Source organism: Cupressus sempervirens, chromosome 7 (assembly GCF_028749045.1).
Source record: "Cupressus sempervirens isolate cs-2001-9-10 chromosome 7, ASM2874904v1, whole genome shotgun sequence".
NCBI classification, from domain to species: domain Eukaryota; kingdom Viridiplantae; phylum Streptophyta; class Pinopsida; order Cupressales; family Cupressaceae; genus Cupressus; species Cupressus sempervirens.
The window spans coordinates 916,522,955-916,544,872 of NC_143124.1; the positions used below are offsets into that span (position 1 = coordinate 916,522,955).

At 39.9% G+C, this 21,918-nt stretch overlaps 1 protein-coding gene across 1 annotated transcript in view; it reads right to left on the reverse strand.

Moving 5' to 3' along the window:
• The window catches only part of LOC149550516 (putative beta-1,3-galactosyltransferase 12), an 80,186-nt gene that overhangs the window by 18,036 nt on the left and 40,232 nt on the right, over positions 1-21,918 (reverse strand). The gene's annotated exons all lie outside the window — the stretch shown is intronic.

Below are 21,918 nucleotides of genomic sequence, written 5' to 3' on the forward strand. Positions count from 1 at the left end.
GATTATGTATGTAAGTTACAAATCAACATTTTGGATCACACTCCATGATCCATCATTAGGATGAAAGAGAGCACAAACTAAGTTTAACCAACTAAAGCTAGTAGATATCCACAATCAACGAAATTAATTGCACTGCTTCTAGATTAGATTGTGTATGCAGTTTATGCATCATTGTTTCGTATCACACTTTGTGATCCATCATCAAGATGAAAAAGAGTACTATGAAAGTTTAACCATAATTCCCTCCCATGAAGGGTATCGATTTAGCTAGTAGATTTCCACAATCCAAGAAATTATTTGGAGTTCTTATGGATTAGATTGTGTATGTAGTCTTTGCACCAACATTTTAGAATACACTGTGATACATTTTTAGGATAAAAGAGAGCATAATCAAATTTTAAACATAACTCCCTCGCATGAAGAGTATCGATTAAAGCCAGCAGATTTCTATAAACCATGAAATTATTTGCAGTGCTCTAGATTAGATTGCGTGTGTAGCTTTTGCATCAACATTTCAAATTACACTATGGGATCCATCATCACGATGAAAGAGAGCACAAACATAGTATAATCAGAATTTCCTCCTATGAAGGAGATCAATTAAAGCCACTAGATTTCTAAGATCCATAAATTGTTTTCCAATGATTCTTGATTAGATTGCATATGTAGTACTACATCAACATTTTGGATCACACTTTGTGATTCATCATTGAGATAAAAGAGAGCACAAAAAAAATTTAACCATAGTTCCCTCCCATGAAGGGTATCGATTAAAGCCAATAGATTTCAACAGTCCATGAAATTATTTGCAGTGCTTTTGGATTAGATTACATATGTAGTTTTTGCGTCAATGTTTAGGATCACACTTCGTGAACCATCATTAGGATGAAGGAAAGCACAAACAAAACTTAATCATAATTCCCTAACATGAAGGGTATCAATTAAAGCTAGTCGATTTCCACAATCTCATAAAATTATTTGCAGTGCTTCTGGATTAGATTGCACATGTAGTTTTTGCATCAACATTTTAGATCACACTTTCTAATCCATCATCAGGATGGAAAGGAGCACTAACAAAATTTAACCATATTTCCCTACCATGAAAGGTATCGATTAAAGCCAGTAGATTTCCACAGTCCATGAAATTATTTGCAGTGCTTATGGATTAGATTATGTACATAGTTTTCGCATCAACATCAAAGACCACAGTCCGTAATCTACAGTGAAACATGGGGATGCGTCCCCCTGCCAAAGCCGAGCCGCACCCAAGACGGGGACGCACTCGAGATAGGGGGACGTCGTCTCGGAGTCTCGGGCGGTGCCACTCGAAGCAACACCTCTGCCGAAGACGATGAGACGTCCCCGCGTCCCCTATGGCTGTGGGGGGTTGCAACCACGTTCGCTTTGGGTGCGAGGGGACGCCTAGACTTCCAGGGGATGATCATTGATCATTCATTTGGCATTTTGATTTAGATTCTTGGAGAATTGTAGTTTTTGTTTGCATTATATACTTATTTTGATATCATGATTCATGGCACATGATCCTTATTGTAATCATCTTTATGTCATGACTTGCATGATCATTGATTAGATAGTAGATACTCATACTATTGATCTAATATATATTATATAATTTGACACTCTTTCATTTTCTGACGTTCAATGTTCATTGTTTGATCATGAATTATGATGTTCCAGTTCAAAACTTTAATGCAATCTTCAATGTTTAAGTTTTTAACATCTTTATATCTTATATTGTAGTACAAGTTTTCATAACTAGCATTTTAAGTACCATATGTATAGTATATACACCCCTGCTCCCCCTGCCAACCCCTGTCCCCCGTCGTCCCCAAATCAAGGCCCCTCTGTCCCCCTGTCTCGGAAACTTGTCTCCCCCGTCCCGCAGGGCGGTGTAACTATGGTAATCTATCACTAGAATGAAAGAGAGCACAAACAAATTTAACCATAATTCCCTCCCATGAAGGCTATTGATTGAAGGTAGTAGATTTCCAAATTCCAACAAATTATTTGCAGAGCTTCTGGATTAGATTGCGTGTGTAGTTTTTGCGTCAACATTTCGGATCATACTCCATGTTCCATCATCAAAATGAAAGGGAACACAAACAAAATTTAACCATAATTCCCTTCCATGAAGGGTATAAATTAAAGCCAGTAGACTCACACAATCCATGAAATTATTTGAAGTGCTTTTGGACTAGATTGTGTACGTAGCTTTTGCATCAGCATTTCAGATCACACTTTGTGATCCATCATCCAGCTAAAAGAGAGCACAAACAAAATTTAACCATAGTTCCCACCCATGAAGACTATTGATTAAAGCCAATAGATTCCCACAACCCATGAGATTATTTGCAAAGCTTATGGATTTGATTGTGTATGTAGTTTTTACATCAACATTTTGGATCTCACTCGGTGATCCGTCATCAGGATGAAAGAGAGCACAAAAAAAATTAATAGTAATTCCCTCTCATAAAGGGTGTCAATTAAAGCAGTAGATTTTCACAATCTAGTGAATTTTTTTATTTATTTACCAAAGTTTGATTTACAAAATCAGACTTGTTATGGCATGAATTTGAATCATAAAATTCATTTCTTACAAACAAATCTTGAGTGTCAACACTAGGGAACTCCATACATTAATCTTTCACACATGAAATGGTAATTACCTCATGATAGTGCAAATAATTCTGCTAGCTGCTACAAATATCAGAACTATTAGAGCTTGTATTCTCTGCACATTTCTTGTCTTTGACACTTCCAACTTATGTAACAATGTTTGGATCCTTCCACAACATTTTCCTTATTGTACTGTTTTGTTGAATCTTTACTTGCAGATGTGGATGAGTATCTAGATTTCCTCAAAAGATAATTTTCATAACGCTGCACATCGTAGCCTAACCTTTGTTGAGCTTGAACAAGGTCCTTAATGATTTTTTCCAAGCAATGGACTTTCCCATAGCTAAACAAAAACAAGAGTGTTGGTCACTCAAATATTAACTGTGTGAGCTGAAAAAATTTTCAATTTCCAGTCCCAATAGGATGGTAAGAAACTGTTCTGATACCACTGTAATAACCCCAATAGGTTATAACTTCCAACAACACATTTACTCAAACAATTGGCTTGCATGCAATGCTCTGATAATACTATAAGATCCCCTACCTATCATGATCTTAAATTTTCAATTTTGACTCTTGAGCATTTAATGTTATAGTTGTCAAAGCAAGATCAGTCCCAAAATTTCTAATTTGTGTCAGAAAACAACATACAAAGTACAAGTACTATGCATAGAAATTATGTCAAACACTTGCATAGCATAAGAACTCTGGTATTTTACTTGTCATATAGCATGAGGCCTGACGCTTAGCATTCAAGTTCAACTCCACTAAATAATAAAGCTTTACATTTCAACACTTAAAACAAATGGTTGGTATGCAAGCTTGAGTTCACTAGAACAACATGACTCAACACAGCAGTATTTTAATAAATCGATCTGAATGAAAACTAGTGGCAAATCGATGTCCCAAATGAGACATTACAACAAACATATAGCAGACCATCCAATGAAGATTCCCACATTTAAGAAGCTGCAAGGTGAAATGAAAGACAATTTGCTGCTGCACCTGAATATATCAGACCATCAATTTGAGAATGCAGACCCCATCCATGCTCAATCAATGTCCAAACCTATCACCTTCTTATATACTACTAAATGGACTCAAAGAGGCTTTAAAGCTGGATGTGTGAGCTCTCAGACATGCTTCACTTCCAGATTTGCAATTTAGGATGGCCACCTAAAGTCTATAATCTGCAATCTCTTCACGATGACCTCTCCAACTTCCTTCCCTCTGCACCTATTCATCACCTTTCCTATCTTCCATGGCTTTCATGCATTGTGATTCGGGTGTCTATACGTTGGCTATCATCGTTGTTTGCTTGCTTGCAGCTCTTCTCACTGGTTGCGGGTTGTGGGTTACCATTTCCATGTTTTACCTTACCTTTCCTCAGTCCGGAACCAAGGGTTTCTGGCTTTTGTCTTGCATTCTCGCATCCTATCTCTCATTCCCGCGATGATTACTATTGTGGTTGTTACTAGTGGTGGATTGCTCCAGGTTGAGGTTGGGTGTGATGACCTCAGGGTTTTTGTTATTGTGATTGCTATGGGGTGCGGCTTGGCTACTGGTCGAACTCGTTACTGCTGTGATTGTGATTACTTATGATTACTAGTGGTTACTGGAGTTCCTGTCATGATTGCTTCTTCATATGACAGTGTCTGATTGGCTAGTCGAGGTTGTTACTGTTGTGATTGCTCCTCCTCCTTCCAACAACGCTTCCGGTGATTACTGGTGGTTACTGTGTTTCCTGCCATGATTGCTTCTTCAAACTATGATTCCTGTCATGATTACTTCTTCGTACAACAAGGTGTTGGCGGGTGTTTGAGTTGGTGTTTTCTTTGTTTCTGTGTTTGACACGTGAGCTCTGCTCCATACTGGTTGCTGCTTGTTGGTGTTCTCTGTTGGGTTTTGACTATGTCTAACATTGGGGCCTCTTGCTCATCACAAGGTCAGCAAACTCTGACATATCAGCAGTTTTGTGATAGGATTTCCAAGCTGGAGATGGATAACCTTCAGTTAAAACAACAAATTACCTCCTTGATTGATACTATCTCAGAACTCAAGACTACCACAAGCTCCAACTCGCCTTTGATCCAAGGCTTTTCTGATACTTTCACCTCCGAGACTGCAAGTCTGCAAACCAAGATATATTCTATTATCGCACAACTTGAGGGGCTTGATACCATCAAAGAGGAACAATCAATTATAGCAGCAAAGCGTTCTTTTCTTCTCTCTGAAACCGAACAGAAAGTTAAGTCGTGGGCCTCCCTTTGCAATAACATAGATACTACGCCTCTAGCTACTTTTGACAAGATAGTTCAAGGGAAGATTGAAGATAAGCGTGTGAGGCGGGTTCATGAGCTTTATCTACAAATTCATCAACTCCCTCCTACATCTTATCCTCTCTCAGTTGGACACTCTTTCCTCTGTGATCAGCTTGGTCTCTCTGACATCACGTTGGATAAGTGTTGGGTTGGTCATGGTGACATCTTGTTTATCTGATTTCTCACACTTGCTGATAGGCTCTGTGCTCTCAGAGCTAAGAGGAAGTTGTTCTCTCTTCCTTCTAAGATTTTCCTAGATGAAGATCTCACAAAGGCTCAGGTTGCAGAGCTAAAACAGGCTCGTGGTATTACGGCAGAGGCTCGACGGGCAGCTAAATGGACAATTATTCGAGATTCCCCCCCAGTGGATGGGAAGCGAGATAGGCCCCCAAGACCAAATGACGGTCCCGCCAACAGTCGAACAAGAGGGAGACCCCCACTTGCGCCCTCCTTGTTAACTGTTGAAATGGTAATGGCTCTTTATGGTCATTACCCGATCTTTTGTGAGATGTTGTGGGGTACACGGATACACTTGTCATTACCGAGACCCACAAGAGTCTTGTGCGTCGTCTTCCGGGGTTTACAAGTTATCAGTGGTTATCTAATTGTAGAGAGGAGGTTTGTGCTTCTGGCGGGGTTCGTGGATTTGGTGGCGTGGCCTGCTTGATTAGAGATGATATTTTCAGCCATACTTCTATTTCCACTCTGATACATTTGCCAGATTTTTGTGGGTCCGCATTGATCGTAAGAGTCACCGTCAAAGAGATTTCTTTATTGATGGTTGTTATTTCCCACTAGCTTCCTCCCATTATGCTATTCATGGTATTGAGGATGGTGATCCTTTTGTCAACCTTAGCGAGAGCATCTCTCAGATTGTTGCTTTAGGAGACATCATTATTCTCGGTGATTTCAATGCAAGGACCAAGCAACTCTAGACTCTGCTCTATGACTGTAGCTCTGATTCCATCTGCTCCACTGAGATTGATCTGACTACTTTGTGGCTTCAACCTATTTCTAATGATGCTCTTGGACCGATTTCCTGTTATGGTCGCCATCTTTTGCAGCTATATGAGTCCTCTAAACTTGTGATCTTAAACAATCTTTCTTGCTTTCTTGGATCTAAGCTCTTCACTTGCTGGCATCATTGTGCTGGTGCTAGTGTTGTTGATTATGCCCTCACCTCTCCCTCCTTCATCCCCTTCATCCACAACTTCACCATCTTATGCTTTCCTCTTGCGGACCATGCTCTCCTTAGTATTTGTACTCGCATCTCTCCTCTTGCTTCGCCTCCCCTTTAGTCACCTCATCTCTCTCCTGCCACTACTCGTTCCCCCATTCGCTTTTGCTTCCTCGACAGTGATAGTGAGCTCTTTTCCTCTCATCGTTCAAGACTCCTCAATCCTACATGTTTTACTAACTCTTATGAGACCTCCATGTTTAACTTGCTTGCGACGGCTATTTGGAAGTCTGTCATCCTGTCCATACCTTACCACCCTTCACTTCCCCTCCACATTAAACGTCGTAATACATGTCCTATGAACCAATGGTTCGATGTTAATTGCAAAGATTTTCATCGCTCAATGTGTTCTATTTTCGAGGCCCACTCCCCTGAATTTTCTCACCTTCACTTGTCTTACCTTTGTTTTCTTCGTCGTAAGAAACGATCCTTTACCGCTTCCTAGTGCAAACCCCTTTGCTCCACGCTGATCCGCAACCCCCAACATTTTTGGCGCACACTTTTTCTCCGTTGTTCCCCTCCATCCTCCACCCTTGACTTTCGCTCCCTTACCTCTCACACCACAGTTGTTTATGATATCCCTGGGCAGCCTTCTATTCACCAACTATTTCACCCCCTCTTACATTTACAAGGCCATCAGATCCATGAGATGTAGCAGAGTTGCGGATGAGGAGGGGTTCCAAGCTGAACTCTTCAAGTTTGGTGCCTCAGTTGGTGCCTCGGTTCTAGGCCCCTATCTCTCTATACTATTCAATAGAGTGATTTGAATTGGGTTCCCAACTTCTTGGTCTAGGCATCTAACTTACTCTATTCACAAGATCGGTCCTATCTCTAATCCTGGGAACTATAGAACCATAATGATTGGCATTTGCCAAACTTTATGCGATAGCTCTTAATGCTATGATATCTAGTGAGCTTGACAGGAAAGGTTGTAGAGCTAGAGGGCAGGCTGGTTTCCGGGCCGACTACTAGACAATGGACCATATTTTCACTTTACGAGCTATTATTGAGGAGGCTAGACACAAATCGACAAAGGTTTACTGCTTTTTTGTGGATTTTCACAAGGCTTTTGATTCTGTTCCTAAGATGGCTCTTTTTGAGAAGCTTCAGGAAATTGGGATTTCTGAGATGCTACTTACTACTATTATGAGATATATGAGACTATGGTGGGTAGATTCAAGACTCTTGAGGGTTTCTCAGGTCCGATCCATAGCACCATTGGGGTCAAACAAGGTTGTCCTCTCTCCCCTACTTTGTTCGGTTTATATATTGATGAGCTTGATGACTCCCTTTCAAAGTCATCGCTCCCAGGTGACGGTTGTTACTTACACTAGGTTTTGATCTCCATTCTTCTTTTCGCGGATGATGTGGTTCTTCTTGCTTCTTCTCTAGAGAGTTTACTGAGGTTGCTTGATGGTTTGGCTTCCTTTTCTGATCAGCAGCAGATTGTGGTTAACTTGGGTAAGACTCGAGTTATGATCTTTAATTGCTTAAAGACTTCTCATCTTCACTTCTTTTTTTAGGGTTAGGACATTGAGATCACTTCCTCTTACATGTATCTGAGAGTGAAGTTTTCTGGACCTCGGTTCAGTATGAGATCGGCGATTTAGTCCAGAATTAATAAGGGTATGGGTTCTCTTGCTATGCTTGAGAAACAGTGTTTTAGACACCACTTTCAGGATACCTCGTCCAAGTTATCCCACTTGGACTCCCTTGTTTAGCTTAAAGACTTCTCATCTTCACTTCTTTTTTCAGGGTCAAGACATTGAGATCACTTCCTCTTACATGTATCTGAGAGTGAAGTTTTTTGGACCTCGGTTCAGTATGAGATCAACGATTCAGTCCAGAATTAATAAGGGTATGGGTTCTCTTGCTATGTTTGAGAAACAATGTTTTAGACACCACTTTCAGGATACCTCGTCCAAGTTATCCCACTTGGACTCCCTTGTTTAGTCAACGATTCTTTATGGCTCGGTGGTTTTGGGCCCATCTCTCCTTGGTTCTGATTGGGCATTTGATCAAAAGGGTTCAAACTTTGCTCTTACGGCGCATCATCAAATGTCACAGGTTCACTCCTTATAGTATCATTCTTGCTAAGTTCGGCACTCATCCCTTCAGTCTTGCGACCATATTTGATCTGGTTTGGTTCGTCGTCTGTGTGGTTTTGTAAGATTCGGTTGGTAAACATGATCGATACTCCTACTTAGCGTATAGCTCTTCTGTTATTATTGTGAGCTCTGATATATGTTCTTAAGCTCGTTGTTGGTATGCACAGGCTTCTTCTCTGCTCAGATCGATTGGGATTGATATTGATTGCCTCCCTCCTTACAAGTTCTCATTGAATGCTCCTGCTCATCTCCTCCCCTCATGGTAGGAGTTCAATGAGCATGTCAGACTGGATATTTATAGACAGCACATTATCACTACCTGGTGGCTTGCGTCCGAGGATGACCTTCTATGAGGAGCACTTTTTGGAATTCTGTGATGGGATTATTGTTCATCCTAGTTACCTATCTCAGTGATGGTCTCATGCCTTGCGTATCTCCCTAGGGTCCTTCAAAGTTGGTTCTCACCGTCTTCGGATTCAAACCGACCATCATATTGATAGTAAAGAGCGGACTTATAAGTTGTGTACTTTAGATGATGTCGAGACAAAGACTCACTTTATTTTCCGTTGCCCTATCTATTATGAGATCAAAGGGAGATTTTACTCTCTGTTTCGAGATTGTTTTTCTCTTTCAGATTTCTTCAATTACTGTGACCAATGGTGTCTTGCACTCTATCTTCAAGAGGCCACCTTGCTCTGTGATAGTACTTTACAACATTCATCTACTCAACTCATTACTACCTTTTTCACACCCTTATCTCCTTTGCATGGTGTGAAAAGATCTTCTAGCTCTACCAATGCTTTTGTTCATCTAGATCTGTCAAAACCCGGCCAGCTTCTTGTACTAGCGACACTCTTCTACGAGATCATAGAGACAAATCAGAGCTTCTATCCATCCACAGTCATCTCCTTTTGTGACTAATTTCTTTTTGCCTAGAAAGGACTCCTAGTTCTTGTCTACGCCTCTCTCTGTATCTTTTCTTCTTCTTGTTTTTGTTGTTCGCTTGTCTCGGACACCGTTTGGTGCTCCTGCTGTTGTCAACTCTCTTGTTGTAATCCTCTAGTCCCATAGACCTTTTGGTGGTTTTTTGTTCAACATTAATATTATTATCTTATCTTATCTTATCTTGGCTCAAATAGGGATCTCCTTGAACAAAAAACTTTGAATTGCTTGCATGCAAATTCAGAAGTTCGCCTTAAACATCTATGAGTTCTGATTTGAATCCACAGATCTTAGAAGGTAGAGGTTTCTGCCCAACATTGACTATTCCAAATGTATTTTGTCCTTAGAATATCAAATCATTAATTTCTAGCAACAACAGAGAAATAGTATCAATATCCAATCCTCAAAACATGTCCCAAGTGAAAGGATAGATGTTACATCCCAAATTTTTGATCTCGTAAATGTAATGACCCTCCTCAAATCTGCCCTCAAAAATGCTGATGAAAGCTCAAGGAATTTCATCAAACAATTCACATGCAAGGGACGTATGACTGATATAGTATTTCAGCTAGCTTCAAATGACTTTTTCTTCAATTTGCATCAATGAGAATCTTGTGCTAGAAGACTACAATGGACTACACAATGACCTAACATGAGTGTGCTACTAATTTTGACAATATTCAGTGCATATATATGATCTAAGCATGAGAAATGAACACCTACAGCCAACTGGCATTTTTACAAACAGTTGGTATGCAAACTAACTAGCTGATAAATAATGATATTAAATTGCTTAAATGGCACCAGCAACTATTATCTTCTTAATTGCAATGAAAATTACAATGCTCATGAAATATGGCCAAGACTTTGGCATTTACATGGATTACAAAATGATAATGTTGGTATAATGCACACTTACAGCTGAAAGCTTATAACATCCTAAAAAACAATACTAACAAAGAACCTTGTTGTAGATGGCTGTAATAATTTTCTTCTATGCTGCCCCTTCTACTTTGCTTTTTTCGAACTGCTTTTTCGGCCTGCTTTTTCGTACCCGCTTTTTCAGCATGCTTTTTCAATTCTGCTTTTTTCAGACAACTTTTTCGTATCCGCTTTTTCAGCCTGCTTTTTCGGTTCCGCTTTTTCGGACTGCTACTGTGTTGAATCTCAAGACCATATCTTTCAATGGCGTCAAGATTTCCAGCTTGAAGGGATTTCATCCTCCAAACTATTGAGACATAATCTCCAGCAAATTTCTCAATTTCTTTGATATTTCCAAGCATGCTAAAAAGAAACTCTTCCATTTCTTTTATAGTGTTCTCACAAGAGCTCCATCTTTCGTTTTCTCAATGTGGGATAAAAGATAACTCCCTTTATGTAACTTATGTCTCCAATGTGTTATAAAATAAAAGGGACTCTTTTAATTTAAATATTTCCCCCAAACTATAGTCTATGCATTAATAAAGTTAAATATTTAAATTTAACTTTATAAAATAGCTTTATCAATGCATAACAAATATTATCAATGATAAACAAGTCTTCTTGTCAATTTTAAACAATTACCATCGACATACCGCTGCCACTGGATGTTCGACCATATCCAAGATGACTTACTATAAATAGTAAGTATGCCCAAAGTTGCCTCAAAACCCCTTAGAAAGACCTACAACTGAAACTATCTAGGCCAAATGGCCTCTAAGTCCCTTTAATGTCCTGGTTAGCCTACGGGACCATGGGGAAATAGGCTAACGACAACATCATGCTATGAATGCTAAAAAAAGGGACATTACAGTAAACTAATATTATAGCCGTTGTAAGGGTTAGTTAAAAATTCTCGAATACCATGATCTTGTGAAATGGAAGTTATGATTAACTGAATTGATTCATGTGTAAATGACTTATTAGTTGATTATTGTTATTTCGACTAAAGATGAATGCTTATATTTTAAGATAAATGTCAGTGGATGGTTAGCCGTTGTGACAATTATCAGTTATTGTGTTTTCTTGATATTTCAATTTAAATGAAGGAACATGTTATAATTGTGGAAATATGCATTTTTGGTTGCAAGAGCAAACGAAGGGGGCAAGCATTGCTAAATGTGATTCAAGGAATGAGGTGCCAATTTAGTCCATCATCAGACCTTCAAGTATGGGTTCCAACTACCTTGTGAAGGATTTAACAGCTAGGCAACAGAGTACACCTTGGACAGCCATGAGCTACTTGGTTGGTTCTTAAAACAAGAGAAAACATTAAACTGTTTAATATCATGAAAAGAACTATTACCTCTTTTTTATTTTAGGACTGTGGTATGGTCAAAAATTGTGAATATATATATATATATATATATATATATACATACACATACACATACACATACACATACACATACACATACATATACATATATATATAATGACACTGTGTTATTTGCTAAAATCTATAAGTTGCACCTACATGTATATATATGTATATGCGTGAGTGCACAAGTAATATAAGACTTATACTTGCTCTTAAAATTACACACGCATGTGTGTGTGTGTGTTTGTACGTACAACTATAGGTAGAACTCAATAGCATGATGACAATATATATATATATATATATATATATATATATATATATCTTTGTTTTAAACCACAAGAAAGTATAATCTTTATGTTTTTATTATGACTCCATATTGATGAGCATTTGCCACCTTCTTATCAGCATCAATCTTTTAAATTTGAAATTATGAAGTTCTTGTAACCGATATCGAGCTCTTTCTTGTAACTGGAAGCACGGGAGGCTTTATCTTCTTTCCCTGTGGCTGAAGGATCATTCCTTCATTCACTTTCTTCTTGTCATGCGATTACTCTGAAGCAAAGTATCCGGGGTCCTCGCCAGCGAGGCTATCCTGGGGTTGCCCCCTTAACGCAGGGAGGTGCCGTTTACTAACAGTTCGGGCTTTTGGTACAACGGTTACTAACTTGGTATCAGAGCCGGAGGTCTCGAGGTCGAGACCCGCGGAGCGTGGTGGGCTGTGATGTCCCCAGAGTGGGCCCCTAACGGAAGGTGACGTAGGTCTGTCCGTGTGGTTTGTCGCTACCATGTGTCCGGGGTCCTCGCCAGCGAGGCTATCCTGGGGTTGCCCCCTTAACGCGGGGAGGTGCCGTTTACTAACAGTCCGGGCTTTTGGTGCAACGGTTACTAACTTGGTATCAGAGCTGGAGGTCTCGAGGTCGAGACCCGCGGAGCGTGGTGGGCTGTGATGTCCCCAGAGTGGGCCCCTAACGGAAGGTGACGTAGGTCTGTCCGTGCGGTTTGTCGCTACCACGTGTCCGGGGTCCTCGCCAGCGAGGCTATCCTGGGGTTGCCCCCTTAACGCAGGGAGGTGCCGTTTACTAACAGTTCGGGCTTTTGGTACAACGGTTACTAACTTGGTATCAGAGCCAGAGGTCTCGAGGTCGAGACCCGCGGAGCGTGGTGGGCTGTGATGTCCCCAGAGTGGGCCCCTAACGGAAGGTGACGTAGGTCTGTCCGTGCGGTTTGTCGCTACCACGTGTCCGGGGTCCTCGCCAGCGAGGCTATCCTGGGGTTGCCCCCTTAACGCGGGGAGGTGCCGTTTACTAACAGTCCGGGCTTTTGGTGCAACGGTTACTAACTTGTCCGCCCTTCCTGAAATTGCTTGTCCCCAAGCAATGGCTGAACCATGAACCAATCAGTCTTCCTGGATCCCAAATGTAAATCTGTGTATCATCCCAATCCTCATCATACTCCCGTGGAGAAATCATCAATACCAGTATCTGAGAAACTGTACTCAACATCCAAACAACTGACAATTCTGATGAAATCATTTGAAAACCAACTGTAGATGTCAGTAGAAGAAACCATTCTGCCGAACTCAAGCCAACTGAAACATCAACTCTATCAAAACTCAAGCTCCTGTCAAAATGACACCTGCACCCAACTGCATTGTAGATATGACAACAGCCATAGGTACCTGAATCATTGCCATCAAATCCAATCTCTGAAAAACTACTCCAGGTGTGTCGATGCTGCAGGCTGAGTAACTTGCTACTACCAATTTTATTTTCAAAAGATGGTGCCAATCTATCCCCTAATGGATGATAAGAAACTGGAGCCAATCTACATCTGCGTGAAATAAAATCTTCTATCTCTGTGTCAAAAGAGAAATGATGAGCGTACCCTACCGTATAATGCCGGTAAGATCCTCCAAATTCTGCTACTGGCTCTCCATCGCTGAACTGGTAATCAACATATGGCTCCAATCTCTGACTCCGAGTGACTGTAGGCTGGATAGGATCCCGTGCATTCTGCTCAACAAACCCCTCCTCGAGATCCCTGTGAGGTAGCATAGTAGAAAGGACCCCTATAATCTTTTCAACCAATCTGCAAATAACACTAGTATCATGGATGAGAACACCCTCTGTCACTTTATACGGGTCCAAATGAACACATGCACTATCCATCAAATACTCCATGAACGGTTCAGTGCAGTAAAAATTATATGAGGAAACATTAACATACTCCCCTTTACACCACAACGGGTCCTCCTGTAAGGGTGGCGTACTCAAGTGTACCACACTATCAACTATCTGAGTAGAATCAGTCTGGGGACTTGACTCTACCGGTATCCCGAACTCATTAGAACCAGCTACTACCAAATCCTGAATATATGTGTCGGCCTTAACAATATGCTCCTTAGTAGTAACTGCGGAAGTGTACTCACCACCATCCACCTCAGTAGTCAAATGAATTAGGTCTGGGGTTGGTTTTGACCGCAAATGCTCCAACTCCACGGTCACCTCCTTCAACTGAAACTGCGACTTCTGTAGATCTCGCTGTGTGTCCTCTAAAGCCTCAGTAGTCGCTATGAGCTCCTGGGAAAGCTCACTCACCTCCTCTTCACGATCCAAGAGTGCCTCATAGGCTGTACTTCCCCACTCAACCAAGTGATCACGGTCGGCTACCAATCGTAAATAATCCTGCTTCAAAATCCGAACAGCTTCACGCAAGGCATGAATCTCTGCCAAAGAAAAGTAACCACCGCTGGACTCATCTGTCATAGAAGAACCCCAACCAGTAACAGCCAACAATTGACGAGCAGTATCAAAATGCTCACAAGCGATAGCAATGTCTCGCTCACTAACTTTCAATTGGCTAATCACATGATGGCTCTGGCTAGACTGTCTTCTATAAACTCCCTCTAACGCATTGTCTAGAGGAGTACCTTCAAAGATACTGGTCTCTGGATTATTACCATCCATATTTTGCGAATCAACTTCAAAACTCATATCAACATCCAGAGTGTCAAAATCTGTAGTTCTGCTGTCAAGCTCTTCTGTACCTAAAGAAACTGTCAAGGAAGTTGAATCTTCAAAACTGTTCACTTCATTCTCCCGGATGTCATCAAGGTCAAAACGATCCTGGGACTCATCTGTACATGCTTCCAAAAAATCTTCAACACCCTTCAGCAAGAATGGTCGTCTGTCTGCCATTGTCCTTGTATCCTGGATGTGAATGCAAGATGAACTCGTAACATTATCAGCTACCATATATGATCCGTCAAATGTAGAAAGCTGAGTGTTAGACGTACCAGATGAAATTAAACTTAACTCCATGCCATGCTCATTCTCATGTCTCTCCCAGTCCTGTAATGCCAAAGTTGCTCGAGTGTCCTCAAGCTCGCAAGAAAGCTTGACAACTTCCTCCTCCTTCCTCCTCAAGGCATCTGAATAATCTTTGGTAAGGCTTAGAAGATGATCACGGTCTGATAGAAGATGCAAATAGCTCAACTTTATCGTTCCCATTCCTTCACCAATTGCATGCAAGTCACAACAAGAAGATTTTGCCTGAACTCCCTTATGTCTTCCTTGTAACTGAATCATCTGGATGTGCTCTTCCAACATCTCCCGCATCCGGTCATGATGAGATAAAGAAGCCACAATACTATCTTTGCTTACCTTCAGCTGGCTGGACAAATCATGTGAAGTACTGCCATTCTCATCTAACTGAGCCTGGTACTCTCTCTCAGCAAAATCATGAATACTCAGTGTTTGCTCATCTCTACCTGGTACCTTACCATCAACATCCTTATCATCATCATGCACAATGACATCTTCATCATCATCTAAACTCACTTCACTGTAATCATTGACTGTCGGAACCAAACCACCTTTAGTATCTGAGACATCACCCTTGGGAAACTCGTATTCAACTGTCTCAACTTGAGTGTCAAGTTGACAGTTACTATCCATCAGCGTAATATCCTTCACCGCTTCTTCCTGAGGCTGAACTGAAACCTCTAACCGGTTGCACACTTGTTTCTCGAACTCCTCATTAAGGTTCCTAGTAGCATCTCTCATTGTATCTGTCAACGCTTCGTGAGAAGATTTGCCAAAACGAAATCCAGTTGATTTATTCACCTTAGCTGGGACGGACAGCCTGTCAAGCATACGGTGGTGTTTAACCAACAGTTCAGACATGTTATGTTTGATCTTTCTGAGCTCATCCTGAATGTCTGAATAGTCCTCCTTTCCACAATTCCGACTCTAAATACTTTGTCTATTACTTGTCCGAGATTGTGTCCTTGGAGACTTTGTGCTGTACCTGTCCATCTTGTTTGAAGTAAAGCGTTGATCACCCATGTAATTCGGTTTTCACCCCACAGGATGGCAAGAAAACCGCTCTGATACCACTGAAATATCCCCGACAGGATTATTGCTTACTCCAGCACCAAAAATACTAAAACTTCAAAAGGTTTGACATTTCGTCAAACAATTAGTCAACAAGCTCTGTCCTTACTGAAAAAGTTATGCCACCTACATGCAGTTAAAAGATCAGAAAAATTGGCCCTGTTGTCCTTATAAATGCCATTGTTTGAATCTTACATTAACCGATTCAAGAAAGAGCGTGACCGTTAGAACTGAGCAACCGTTCGTGGGCATATTTAATCTGTCTTTTATATCGGCAACATCCTACCAAACAATGCCATTTCATCAAACAATTTTACATGCGTCTTCTCCACGTCCACCTTCAACGCTTTGTACCCTATAGATCACCGCATTTTAACTACACCCACAAAATGCATCCGGTCATAGCTATGAATTCATGTGCAGAAGCTATGACAAATGACCGTACAAGAAGCTTTCCAATGGAGTTGCCCTATACATGTGCCGAACTTGACATTCTGTCAAACATTTGCGGTGCTTCCTTTTCTTTGAAAGAGATCGGCCTTCGATGTTTCCCTCACCTTTTGAATGTGGTCTTTGATGTTTAAAACTTTTGAACTCATTTATTCCAAAGGCCGCGGCTCTCCCACGTACATCTGTCTCTATTTAATGCCTGGCATTCCATATTCGAGGTTTTTTTTAGCCACATATATCGGTTTTTACTTTACTGTCGACCACGATCCCAGTGCCAAGTTGCAGTTACTCTGCATGTTGGGATTTTGCCAAAAATTTTGTGCACGCATTGTGTTTTTTTACTTACATGGGAAAAAAACCGACCTCCTCTTTGCAACAAGTAATACACATGCGGCTTATGATATGGCTCTTCTGCATCGAGTTCATTAGAACAAGTGGGAGGAGGGATCGCAAGGAATCCATACTTTCTACCTCAGATATAGAAACTGTCGCTGCATATGCCCATATTCAATACCTTGTGCGATCTGTTCCTGTCTGCTCGCTCGGTGTCTTATATTATTGACAAACTTGCTGTTAATCATCACACCTCTGTCAGGAGATCCTCGCGCAGCCTACTGTTAAAGAGATATACTGCTCGATTTATATCGGATGTACACTGCTCGATACACATACAAAATACTGTTCTACCACAGAATAACGACACATGATGCCAACAATGAATGTCTGCCGTGGACCATGAGTGGTCGATTACTATCTTTAAACCAGAATAATACACCCGACCCCTGCTATAACTATGAAGCGAATGACCTTAAGTGCTTCACCATTAATACAAATCAATATTACTTGCAACCTGCAGGATATTGTGGGTTAACTCCATCATCGCCTAGCTTCCATCTTGGTCTTCAATCTGTTTATTTGAACATTCAAAACCGATGGATCTGAATCAAATCCTTCAATGAACAAAACTACAAATTGGCCTTAAGCCGCAATTAATCACCCTGATGAAATGACTGAATGTCACCTCCAATCTGCAATAATTCAGATGATATTTCACACCCTCAAAATTGCGCACCAATTGAGAGTTATCGTTCTCAATGGCCAACTGTGACAATTGTGAAAACCCTAGGTTCCATAATGCACCTGTGATTGAATCACAATCTGAAAATCAAAGAGAGATAATCCACTGCCTGATTCGAATGGAGCCCCGGGGTGCCTATTTATTCTTTTCTCTCCACCTTCTCCAGAGACTTCTAGAACAATTTTGATCTTATCTCATAAGTGACTTTATTAAATATTTTCCAAGTCACTTTATTAAATACAAGGTTATCTTTTAATATTTATTTATTTAATTAAAATAATTAATTAGTCGTCCTTGGACAACCAGTATTAATTAAATTAATTAAATCGAACTGTCACCAAAAAATTGGGGACATGACACTGAAGGATCATTCCTTCATTCACTTTCTTCTTGTCATGCGATTACTCTGAACCAAAGTATCTTTCTCTTCTTTATGTCCACATTCTGGAACATATTACCATACTTGAACTACGGTGTTGGGCCACATTGGTGAAAGTATTATCGCATGGAGTTGTTGTCTCAAGGATCACGTCAACAAATTGAATTGTTTTCTCAGGTCATGAAACCATTTTCACAAGTCTTTTCTTATTTCATGCCATACATTTTTTTCAATGCAGATGTTTTTTTTAATCTCATAATCACAAGCTTGGTTACGTATCTAGGCCATAACCAAGGCTCAAAAGTAGTAAGAATCTCTAATAAGCACCAGCCCTGTTCATCCTTTATTTACAACTAATTTCTTATCTATGCATATCGGGTGCATACCTGTAGAGATTGATCCAATATAGTTTCCTTAAGACTAAATGCTTAATGATTGTTTAATGCATAATATTGTATGTTTGTATAAGGATTGTTCCATCATTTGGCATAAAGTATTTATCTGACTTATACATTGGTATTTGCTATAGACCAGCTGTGATAAGAATCAAAATGGTATACACAAAATCTGATTGATAAGGATCTCATAACTACCAGCAATCTCCTAGGATGCACCCAAGACCAGCAAAGTCAACTGTAAATGGGTGAAGAGGAGAGGTATTTCAGCAAAGAAGAATAAACTATTAATCAGTGTCTAAAGTGCATGAACATTTAAAAAAGAAAAATTGTTTCGTCCAAGTCAGCTCAAGAAAGTCCAAAGTTTATTTAGTTGTCAAGTTGAGCGGTGGTGATCAGGCTATTCATTTGCCCATCTAAATCCTTGGCAAGGTAGGTTAGAGGCATGCTTGCCACAATTGATCACTAGAGGTCATGAGTGTTAGCTAACAAAGGGAAAGTTGATGGAGGAATTCCTCAACCTTGTCTATTGCTAAGCCGATACTCTTAACACCGGAATGCTCGGATGGCAGGACTATGGTGCCCCTATCCTAACCCGGGGTAGAGAGGGCCTTTCTCATAAGAGATTGTGTGGGAATATGTTAAGGTCTGCGGTTGGGAGGTTAAACCTATGTCAATGCTTCTCCTCTTCACCAGATGTCGAGGCTTGCACAACACATCAACAATTATTTCAATACATGTATGAATTCTAAATCTTTTACTTGTACATAATTTTATGTTACATTGAAATGTATAATTGTAAATAAAGTTAAATTGATTAGTTTCTTTCAAAATGTACTCGTAGAAGTTAGTTAAGGAAGTTAAATTAGTTGTCTTTCATATGAGATGGATATAGACATTACTTAAATTCTGATTTTATATCTTGTATAATAAATTCAGTTAATAGTTTCATTTTTGTATGAAGTAATGGTTTTTCAATTACTTCATGTCATTCTGTTATGATATTCAGTTATAATCTTAGAATATGTTCTCTACTTTCAGCTTAGTAAAAATGGTATGCTACAATAGCCTTGTTTTTATATCTTTTTAGTGGATGAATGCTTATACTTTTAGCCGTGTGGGACAAAACATTCTTTACTTTTGTTACTTGTATCAATCCTTATAAAGTAGCTTCTCGAACAAGGTGGAGAGCTTTAATAACTTAAAATGACTTTATATTATAACTCTATTATAGTCACTCCTTAATTCAATTAATGATATGCACTTGTTAACCAATTTTTGTTAAAGAGTATAACTTTAACAATAATTATAATATGATAACTACATCATTAATCATCACAAATCATTTCTTACTTCAGCAGAATGTAGACCACTACTTGCACTGCTAAACAGGGTGTTTTACTAAAAATATCAAGGGTCCATCCCTACCAACCCAAAGGCCATCACTAGAGCTGAGACCGATCCAAGTACCCTGCAAGATATAGAAATGTTAGATAAACGACTTACTATAAATAGAGGGTGTACCAAACTGAACCAAACGAAGAGCAATCCTGAACACTTATGTTCTCCGAAAGAGAAAGAGCCTTATTTTTTACCAACTAGGAACCCCCCAACCATTTGACTAAGCCTACAAGGGCCAATGATAGGCTAATCAAAATAAATTTTGATGCTAATGAAAAATGGGAATGTTACACGCATTATAATACAAAGTACCATGGAAAGGTTGCCTAGTGCCTTTGTTATTTGTCAATCACAACTTTGTCAAGTGGCCATCCCTCCACGACAACAGTAGACCTCAGATTCTTGCATCATGCATGCATATCTTGTTTTTGAACACCCTCTTTTAGTTGTGAATAATCTTTTGTGCATTTTCAGATATTGTATCTTCTCCTTCATGCAATACTTAGTGACACAAAGTTTCAGTGGACCAATCATGCATCTCCCTTATCACCAATACAGGGTGTTATTATATTGTCCATGCTAATGCTTCTTTAGTTTCTTTTTGGAGTGAGTTATGCACTCTCGCATTCCTGTTTTGTGAAGGCAGCCTTCTTCAATACTTAGTTGATCAGTGCTCTTTAGACTATTGGCACTTATATTTTCAACTTGCATTCACTGAGTAGTGTCATTGAGATCACTCATGCAAATGCATGTGCTTTCTGTATCTTTGACTATCAGATGTTATTGCTTGTGTTTCCCATCTGATCATTGTTCGGGTAGTGTCATTTGGGGCACTCATACAGATTGTTGTCTTTTTTATCTTGATCAGCATCCTATTGTTGTAGGAGGTTCTTCAAATATAGCACTATATCGGTCATCTTTTGACAGTTCTTTGCAACTTCTTCATGCTTCAGTGATGTTCTTCATGTTTTTAAATTTTAGAGACGAGTTTTTTCCCACATGGCTTTTCTCATTTTCTCTGTTAGAGAGATATTATTTGTATACAGGTAGCTGTAATATACTGCCCTGTTTTGCCTTTGTTTTTATATTGTGTTGTGTTTAGAAATGGTTTTCAGATGATAAACAAGGTGCAGATAATAAAGTCACTTGCTGAAAATTAACTCAGTAACTTGACAAAACTCTGAAATATTTTCCTTACTGAGGATGCACATGAAAACCTGTGTTCTCTAGGTTTATTTTTGATGTTGTTTAACATAATTTTGCCTGGTCACTCATAGCACAGTGCAATGGTATTTGGCCAGTGCTATTTCAGTAACCACTCAGATTCAGTCCCTGATGGGTAGCTTGGCCTTGGTATTTGTGCCCCTACTGAGCCACTGTGCTTGTGTGAACATCATCATCATCAAGGATTGGAGCTCCCACTTTCCTGACAGGATTGAATGTTGTATTGGTCAAGGAATGGAGCCCTCATTATGCTCTGCAGAGGCAAAAAGACAAAGACCATCCAGTAAGGCAAAGCAGCAAAGAGACAACGGTATTTGGGTGGTTCTGTTTCAGTGACCAGTGACCACTCAGCTTCAGTCCCTACTGGACCAGCTTGGTCATGGGATTTGTGCTCGTACAGAACCACTGTGCTTGTGTGAATGAAGATCATCATTATCAAGGATTGGAGCTCCCACTTTGCTCACAGGCTTGAATGTTGTATTGGTCACGGATTGGAGCCCTTGCTATGCTCTGAAGAGGCCAAGGGGCTGTTGAGTCCCACCAATTAACATATATATATGTACACACACACACACACACATATATATATATTGCATTGAGTTTTTGCCACAATTTTTACTGCTGAGCTTTTGCCAAGTCAGAGTTACAAAAGTATGTGATGGATGCCTATGGAAGAAAATCTTAGTTAACTAGAGAATAAGAAGTGAAAAATAAAAGTCAAAATTGTTTAGGAATCCTGCCAGTTTGTATGGGACAAAACTTACATCTCACAGTAAATGGTAAGGTTGTTCCAATCAAGGTTACTACAGAAGAATCTACAGAGTTAGTATGTTTTTGCAAGGAAAATACAGATGGAGATACACTAGGAGAATGTGTTAGGTTTTTAAATGCGCTTTTTTGGATTCAAGAGATATGTTTAAATTCGTCACAACATATCATAAGCCAAGATTTTTGGCCTTTGTAACAGAAAAGCAAACCACCTGAAACCGCATTAACTTCATTCAAGCACAACAGAAATCTATCAAAATATTTTCTTTTCTTTTTAAGGAT